Source organism: Lolium rigidum, chromosome 7 (assembly GCF_022539505.1).
Source record: "Lolium rigidum isolate FL_2022 chromosome 7, APGP_CSIRO_Lrig_0.1, whole genome shotgun sequence".
NCBI lineage: Eukaryota > Viridiplantae > Streptophyta > Magnoliopsida > Poales > Poaceae > Lolium > Lolium rigidum.
Window position 1 is genome coordinate 222,358,322 of NC_061514.1, and position 9,762 is coordinate 222,368,083.

Genomic DNA, 9,762 nt, shown 5'->3' on the forward strand with positions numbered 1-9,762 from the left:
TGAGCACCGCGGCGCGGACTCGAGCTGGAGGCGGAGGGTAGGGAGGGAGGGGCCGTGGAGTCGGCGAGGAGAGACCACACGGCGCCGCGGTGGAAGTGGGGGCGGGCTGGTGGATGTCGACGAAGGCGGCGCAGTGCGGGTGCTCGGACAACTGAGGGAGGAGGCGGTTGAGGAGGAGCGTGGAATTGACGCCGCGCGGGCCGTGGAGGAGCAGCGGCTGCGGCACGCGCGGGTGGAGGCGGTTGTAGGGTTCTGTGGGGTTTCCGGGTGTTCCTTAGGGCGTAGTCGAGCGGGATGACACCGTTTGAGCATGAGGGGCGCGCCGCCGAGTAGTGTTAGGGTCGAGAAGAGCGAGAGGAGGAGGAGGGGGAACGGCGAGTCCGTGGCCGTGGCGCTGCGACATCGAGTGTGTGATGGTGCCGCCGAGTCCATGGCGGAGGAGGAGGGGGAACGCCGAGTCCGTAGCCGTGGCACCGCGACATCGAGGAGGAGCGCCGAGTGTTAGGGTTAGGGTCGAGAAAAAGAGAGAAGAGCGAGAGGAGGAGGGGGAACACCGAGTCCGTGGCCGTGGCGGTCCGTTAGGGTTTTCTGCTTTCTTCATTTCAACTTTTATTCATCTAGCAATCTGTTATATGATCATGACATGATGAATGAAATATAATTTCTTTCTTAATTTTGCAGTGACATTGAGGTATGGAGGACGGCACCTTCGTCCGAGATGAGGAGGGGGAAGAAGCGGTGCAGAAATTGATCTATGATAGTGCCCGTGGTACGGAACCCGATGGAGATGACACCGAGTTCCAAGACTTTCTGAATGATTTCGGCGAGGGACTTGAGTCTGAACAAATTAGAAGAGACAACGAAGTGTCCATCACAAACTCCGGCGAGGTGTATATTTATGTATCAATTAGTATATGTTCATCCCTAGATGCATTCATTTATTTGTACTTCACTTATTAACGAATAGTTTTTTCTTTTAGCCTTCTGGATCATCGAGCAAGTCTGTTAGAACAAAACGAGGCCCAAAGCAACTGCTAAAGGGCGACGGCAGGTTAGCCCTCACGACATTCAAGGCTAATGGTGAACCAGAGCATCCCAAAGAGCACTTCCGCAAATTTACAAGTCAAGCCGGAGTTCTTGTTAGGGACCATGTACCGATCAGCATTCAAGAGTGGCATAAGCCAAAGAACGCGGAGACTGGTGCTAGTTATGTCAACGATGCGATGAAATTTTTTCTTTGGGACACGCTACTGACAAAGTTCAGCCTACCGGAAGACATGACGGAAGGCCAGAAGAATAAAGTCAAGGAATGGACATGGAAGAAGATGGCCATAGAATTCCAGACCTGGAAGAAAAATTTATGGGACAAATATAAGAATGAAGATCCAGTATTCGATGATAATCTAGTGAAGATAAAAGATCACTGGCCCGCATTTAAGAGGTATAAGCAATCGTCTACTTTTGTGTCCCGATCGATCAAAAATACCGAAAATGCTTCAAAGAAGAAACTTCTACATCATTTGGGGTCAGGTGGCTACAAGAGTGCCATTCCGAAGTGGACAGCGTTTGAAAATAAACTGATGAATGCAGGAATCACTCCACAGACATGGGACTGGCCCGAACGGTCCAAGTTCTGGTTGTTCGCTCATGGGGCAGGGTTGGACCCAAAGACAGGGCTGATCGTTGCGCAGGGAAAATGGAAGGAAAAAATTGAGGAAATCGTACCGAAGCTTGTAACTGCAATTGAACAGGTTCGAAAGGGAGAGTACAGTCCCCATAGAGAGAATGACGAGCTGACACTCGCTCTGGGGAATCCTGAACACGTTGGACGGGTACGAGCTCGCCCAGGTCTCACCATGAAGGAAGCGTTCCCAGAGTCCGCTGACACTTATAGAAGCCGTTCGCGAAAGAAGAAGAAGGACGCCGACACGTTAACAAAATTGTTAAATAGGGTGGAGGCGCTTGAGAAAAATCAGAGGCCACCTGATCAGCCGCTGCTCCTACAGGATCCACAAGCCGATGCTGCCCCATCTCAGCGAAGAAGCAGTGTCGGTTCCTCGCATCTTGACGGATGTGGAGGAAGCTACCCCGTGGATTATGTCACGGAGAAGACAGATTGCGAGCTATATATGTTATTCAAGACCGCGTCCGTTAAGGTGGCGGTCGGCTATGTGTACCCAAGTGAAGATGGAGCAATGCAACATCATATGCCCATTCCACCTGGCTGTGTTCGTGTCGGGGTGGATGAAATTGTTCCGGGTTTTGAAACAGTGGAGCTTGATATTCCTAGAGGTGACGATGAGAGGACACTGGCCGATGTCAAGCATGGTTTCGCCTATGGTCGAAGAAGTACATCGTCCGTTTGCAAAGGCCACCGACTCCTACACATGAGCAGCAAATGCCATCGACTCCTCCTGGTAGCAGTCCTCGTGAGCAGCCAAGTCCACACCTACCTGAGAGGGACCCTAGCGTGAGTCCACCATCTCGAGATCCTCCGCGTAAGACAGCGTCCGTTAAGCGGAACGGTACGCCGCCTAGGAAGAGATCTAGAAAGGAGAAACCCCAGCCGCCCATTGAGAAGTTACCTTGGGAAAAAAGTGTCGAGGAAAACAAGGAAGCCGTTGAGGCCGAGGTGAAATTTTTTTTTGCACCGAAAGTGCCAGAGATACCTGATACGTCCAATTTGCATCACTATTTTATATCATAATTTGCTGTTATTCATTGATATATTTCATACTTGGACACAATACTTATGTTATTTCATCTATTTTGCATGTTTCATCATTATTGGAGGATCGAACACCGGAGCCGGGATTCTCGCTGGAAAAAGCACCGTCAGAACGCAATATTTCGGAAGATCAACTGTGGAAGGAAATTATATCAAAAATCCTATTTTTCAAGATGACGAAGGAAGCCAGAAGGAGGGGCCAGGAGGAGCCAGGGTGGGCCCACACCCTAGGGCGGCGCGGCCCAGGCCCTGGCCGCGCCGCCATGTGGTGTGAGGGGCCCACGACCCCTTTCGCCTCCTTTTCTTCGCCAAACCCTTCGTCCCGAAGACCTAAGCCACAGAGGGTTCCTCACGAAGAGTTACAGCCGCCTCGCGGGGCGGAGAACACCGGAGAGAAAAGAGCTCTCCGACGGGCAGGAATCCGCCGGGAAATTCCCTCCGGGAGGGGGAAATCGACGCCATCGTCACCGTCATCGAGCTGGACATCATCTCCATCACCATCATCATCATCTCCACCATCATCACCGCCATCTCCTCCGCAGCACCTCGTCACCGCCGTAGCAATTTGGGTTTGATCTTTATTGTTTGATAGGGGAAACTCTCCCGGTATCTATTCATACTTGTTGTTGATGCTATTGAGTGAAACCATTGAACCAAGTTTATGTTCAGATTGTTATTCATCATCATATCACCTCTGATCATGTTCCATATGATGTCTCGTGAGTAGTTCGTTTAGTTCTTGAGGACATGGGTGAAGTCTAAATGTTAGTAGTGAACTATGGATGAGTAATATTCAATGGTATGATACTTAAGTTGTGGTGTTATTCTTCTAGTGGTGTCATGTGAACGTCGACTACATGACACTTCACCATTTATGGGCCTAGGGGAATGCATCTTGTATTCGTTTGCTAATTGCGGGGTTGCCGGAGTGACAGAAACCTAAACCCCGTTGGTATATCGATGCAGGAGGGATCGCAGGATCTCAGAGTTTAAGGTTGTGGTTAGATTTATTCTTAATTACTTTCTTGTAGTTGCGGATGCTTGCAAGGGGTATAATCACAAGTTTGTATTAGTCCTAGGAAGGGCGGTACATTAGCATAGGTTCACCCACACAACACTTATCATAACAATGAAGATTATTTAGCTGTATGTAGCGAAAGCACTAGACTAAAATCCCGTGTGTCCTCGAGAACGTTTGGTCATTATAAGTAAACAAACCGGCTTGTCCTTTGTGCTAAAAAGGATTGGGCCACTCGCTGCAATTATTTCTCTCGCATTTTACTTACTCGTACTTATTTCATCCGTTACATCAAAACCCCCGAATACTTGTCTCGTGAGCATTTACAGTGAAACCTTCATCGAAACCGCTTGTCAACACCATCTCGCTCCTCGTTGGGATCGACATTCTTACTTATCGAAGATACTACGATACACCCCCTATACTTGTGGGTCATCAAGACTATTTTCTGGCGCCGTTGCCGGGGAGTGAAGCGCTATTGGTAAGTGGAATTGGTAAGGAAAACTTTTACTGTTTGTGCTGATTTTATTTCTGCCTGCGGCTATAAGCCATTATGGAGAGATCTTCTCTTCAATTTCTATTTGGGAAATCTACTACTACTGCAACGGTAGTAGATGAGGCGCCAGGTGAGGAAGTAATACCATATAAAATACCTATGAAAATTATTGAACGTGTTATGGATAACCGCTATGAAGGGGATGGAACTGTCCACCCCGGTGATCATTTACTCGTTTTTGCATGAATTATGCGGGTTATTCAAATGTGCAGGTATTGCTATGGATGAAGTGAGGAAGAAATTATTCTCTTTATCGCTGTCCGGTAAGGCGGCGCATTGGTATAAATTACTGGATAATGGGGATTCTCTTGAATGGAATGATATTGTGCCCCGATTTTATTCTAAGTTCTATCCTCCAAGTGAAATTCATAAGGATCGGAATCGCATATATAATTTTTGGCCTCATGATGGAGAGAGTATTGCCCAAGCTTGGGGGAGATTGAAGTCTTTAATGCTCAAATGCCCCATTCATGAGCTTCCTGGTAATGTTATTATTGATAATTTCTATGCAAGACTTTCTTTTCAAGACAAGACCTTGCTGGATACTTCTTGTTCTGGATCATTTACACGCAACAAAGAAGAGTTTAAAAGAGACCTTCTTGATCGGATCCAAGAAAATACTGAAGGTTGGGAGAACGACAAGGATAGAGAATCAGGTATAATTTATGATTATAAATGCATTGAAGCTTTTATGGATACTCGATTTATTTCGTAATATGAGTGCTACATATGGTCTTGATTCCCAAGTTGCTGTAAATCTTTATAAAGCTTTTGCCTCTCATTATGAATTGCCTAAGAAGAATTTTGATAAGTATCATGAACCATATAAAGATAAAATTGATTCATCTATTAATAAATGTGTTGTAATGGAAACTGCTGATCGTGTTATTCCTGAAGTTTATATTGAAAAAACTCCTTTTCCTGCTAAAATGAAAGAGTACTCTGTTATAAATAGTGCAGTTCATAAAAGTGAAAAGAAACCTAGAGAACCTGAAGAACAAATAAAAATTGAACCTGGTCGTTGCAATAGTTAAAGATCTTGTGACTCGAAAATGTTGAGGATGGTCATATTATTTTCTGTGAAGATGCTTCTAATATTGTTTCACATGCTAATAAACCCAAACAAGCTAGTGTTCCTATGCTATCTGTTAAAATTGGTGATCATTGCTATTATGGATTATGTGATATTGGTGCAAGTGTTAGTGCTATTCCGTATGAGCTTTACACGGAGATTATGCACGAAATTGATTCTTGTGAACTTGAAGATATTGATGTGGTTATTCAGCTGGCTAATAGAGAAACTATTTCACCAATTGGTATTGTCCGAGATGTGGAAGTTTTATGCGGTAAGATTAAATATCCTGCTGACTTTTTGGTACTTGGTTCTGCTGCTAGTGATTATTGTCCTATCATTTTTGGTAGACCTTTTCTAAATACTTGTGGAGCTATTATAGATTGCAAGAAAGAGAAAATTTTGACTAAATTTGCTGGTGAATCTTATGAGTTTAACTTCTCTAAATTTACTAAAACTCCTTATAAAGCTGATTTGCCTAGTAATGATTTTAAAATGGAGCAAGTGTGCATCTATTGTTCTTGTTCCTAACAATCCTTTGCAGCAACATTTGGAGGATAGCGAGAGTGAAATTTTTAGGAAAGAAAGAGATGAACTTGAGGAAATTTTTCTTCGCCAACCTATTCTCAAGCATGATTTACCGGTGGAAGATTTGGGTACAACACCGCCACCTAAGGAAGATCCTGTTTTTGATTTAAAGCCTTTACCTGATAATCTTAAATATGCTCATATTGATGATAAGAAAATATATCCTGTTATTATTAGTTCTAAGCTTACAGAGTTTGAAGAAGAAAGGTTATTGGAAATATTGAAGAAGCATCGAGGCGCTATTGGCTATACTCTTGATGATTTGAAGGGGATTTCTCCATCTATTTGCCAACATGCTATTAATATGGAAGATGATGCAAAGCCTGTTGTTGAACCTCAGCGTCGTCTAATTCCGAAGATGAAGGAAGTGGTAAGGAATGAGGTATTACGACTTCTTGAAGCTGGTATTATATATCCTATTGCTGATAGTAGATGGGTTAGTCCTGTGCACTGCGTTCCCAAGAAAGGAGGTATGACTGTTGTGCCTAATGATAATGATGAGCTCATTCCTCAAAGAGTAGTTGTAGGGTATAGAATGTGCATTCATTTTCGAAAAGTTAATAAAGTTACTAAGAAAGATCATTACCCTTTACCATTTATTGATCAAATGCTAGAAAGATTGTCTAAAAATACTCATTTTTGCTTTCTTGATGGTTATTCTGGATTTTCACAAATTGTCGTTAAAGCTAAAGATCAAGAGAAAACCACCTTTACTTGTCCCTATGGAACTTATGCTTATAGACGTATGCCTTTTGGTTTATGTAATGCTCCTGCTACTTTTCAAAGATGCATGTCCGCTATTTTTCATGGTTTTTGTGAAAGTATTGTAGAGGTATTCATGGATGATTTTTCCGTTTATGGGAATTCTTTTGATAGTTGCTTGCGAAACCTTGATAAAGTTTTGCGGAGATGTGAAGAAACTAACCTTGTTCTTAATTGGGAGAAATGCCACTTTATGGTTAATGAAGGAATTGTATTGGGACATAAAATTTCGAGAGAGGTATTGAAGTTGATAGAGCTAAAGTTGAAGCAATTGAGAAGATGCCCTATCCGAGGGATGTTAAAGGTATTCGTAGTGTTCTTGGTCATGCTGGGTTTTATAGGAGGTTTATTAAAGATTTCTCCAAGATTTCAAAGCCTCTTACGAATCTTCTTCAAAAAGATGTACCGTTTGTTTTTGATGATGATTGTAAGGAAGCTTTTGAAACTCTTAAGAAAGCCTTAACAACTGCTCCTATAGTTGAACCTCCTGATTGGAATTTACCATTTGAAATTATGTGTGATGCTAGTGATTTTGTTGTAGGCGCTGTTCTTGGACAGCGAGTAGATAAAAAATTGAATGTTATTCATTATGCTAGTAAAACTCTTGATGCTGCTCAAAGAAATTATGCTACAACTGAAAAGGAATTATTAGCTGTAGTCTTTGCTTGTGATAAATTTAGATCTTATATTGTTGATTCAAAAGTTACTATTCATACTGATCATGCTGCAATTAGATACCTAATGACAAAGAAAGATGCTAAGCCGAGGCTTATTAGATGGGTACTTCTTTTGCAAGAATTTGATTTACATATTGTAGATAGGAAAGGTGCTGATAATCCTGTTGTCGATAATTTGTCTAGATTGGAAAATATTGCTTATGATCCTGTTCTCGTTAATGATAGTTTTCCAAATGAACAATTGGCTGTGATAAAGGTGAGCTCGCGAGACAGGTCCTTGGTATGCTGATTATGCTAACTTTATTGTTTCCAAGTACTTGCCTCCAACCTTTTCAGCTCAGCAAAGGAGGAAATTCTTTTATGATTTGAGGCATTATTTCGGGATGACCCACACTTATTAAAGAAGGAGTGGATGGTATTATGCGAAGATGTGTTCCCGAATATGAACAACAAGAGATATTGAGTAAATGTCATGGCAGTGCTTATGGAGGACATCACGCCGGAGATAGAACCGCGCAAAAGGTTCTACAATCAGGTTTTTATTGGCCAACTCTCTTCAAAGATGCGAGGAAGTTTATTTTATCTTGTGATGAATGTCAAAGGGTCGGTAATATCTCCAGACGCAATGAAATGCCTATGAATTATACTCTTGTTATTGAACCGTTTGATTGTTGGGGATTTGACTTCATGGGACCTTTTCCCTCTTCAAAAGGTAACACTCATATACTTGTTGCTGTTGATTATGTTACTAAATGGGTGGAAGCCATACCTACAAAAAGTGCTGATGGTGAGACCTCTTTAAAAATGCTTTTAGATATTATTTTTCCTAGATTTGGAGTACCTAGATATATTATGACTGATGGAGGTTCTCATTTTATTCATGGAGGTTTTAGAAAAACTCTTGCTAAGTATGGTATTAATCATAGAATTGCTTCGCTTATCACCCTCAAAGTAGTGGTCAAGTAGAATTATCAAATAGAGAAATTAAATCTATTTTGGGAAAGACTCGTTAATAAATCTAGAAAGAATTGGGCTAGTAAATTGAAAGACGCACTATGGGCTTATAGAACTGCTTATAAAAACCCCATGGGAATGTCACCTTATAAAATGGTTTATGGAAAAGCTTGTCATTTACCTTTAGAACTAGAACACAAAGCTTATCGGGCTGTTAGAGAATTAAATAAAGATCCCAAACTTGCTAGGTGATAAGAGGTTGTTACAATTAAGTTCTCTAGATGAATGGAGAAGTGAAGCTTATGAAAATGCTAAACTCTTTAAAGAAAAAGTTAAAAAATGGCATGATAGGAGGATCATCAAAAGAGAGTTTAATATTGGGGATAAAGTCCTGTTGTATCGGTCTCGTCTCGGATTCTTTGCGGGGAAATTACTCTCGAAATGGGAAGGACCATATGTTGTCGAGGAGGTGTATCGCTCAGGAGCAATCAAGATTAGCTCTCTCCAAGGCAATGCTACGCAAGTGGTGAATGGACAAAGACTCAAGCATTATATCTCGGGTGATTCTTATAATGTTGATGTTGATATTATTCAAGTGGAAACACCGGAAGCTTTCATCAAAGGACAAATTGACAGTCCGCCAGAACTCGACTTTGAATAGGTAACAGTACTGGTAACGAAAAGTTCGCGATTTACTTTCCGAACATTATTTTCGCTGTTTTTGGAAAATACGAAAAATTACGAGTTCGAAACGGAGTGGAAAAGACGCACGAGGGGGCGAAACCACAGGCCGGCGCGGGCCCCAGCCTGGCCGCGCCAACCTATGGTTTGGCCGCCCCGTCGCCCCTTTCCGACTCTGGTTCGATCTGGTACTTTCCGTTTGTCGTGAAATTTTTTGTTATATAATCCCCCGGACCCCTGGAGGTCCGTATATCGTTTTCTCGACGTGTTTTGTTTCGAGCTGTTTCTGCCAGGATTTGTTTTCAGTTTAGAGGCACCATGGTCTCCAAGAACAAGGGCAAGGGGCTTTCGGAGGAAGAAGTGAAGGAGGTGCCATTAAGACAAGATCAGCAAGCCGGAGGGAGCAAGCAAATCTTGGTGGGATCTGTTGACACTCAACGTTCTTTTTCTCATAACTTGCAGGGACCTCTACCACCCGCTCTTAGCCTTGACTCCTTCCCCATAATGGAAGAAGTTCTACGGATTACTGATGAGTTTTGTGATCAATATCGGGCTCTGAGAAGAGAAGTGGAGATACTCCATGAGGAGAATTGCCGTCTCCGAAGAATGATTGAATACCACTCGATTCGCATCACAAGGTCGTCATCGCCAACCTCAGATAATAATGAATCTCTTCGAATCTTAGTGCAGAATTGTCAAGCTGAGAAACTGAAGTTGAAGGAGCTT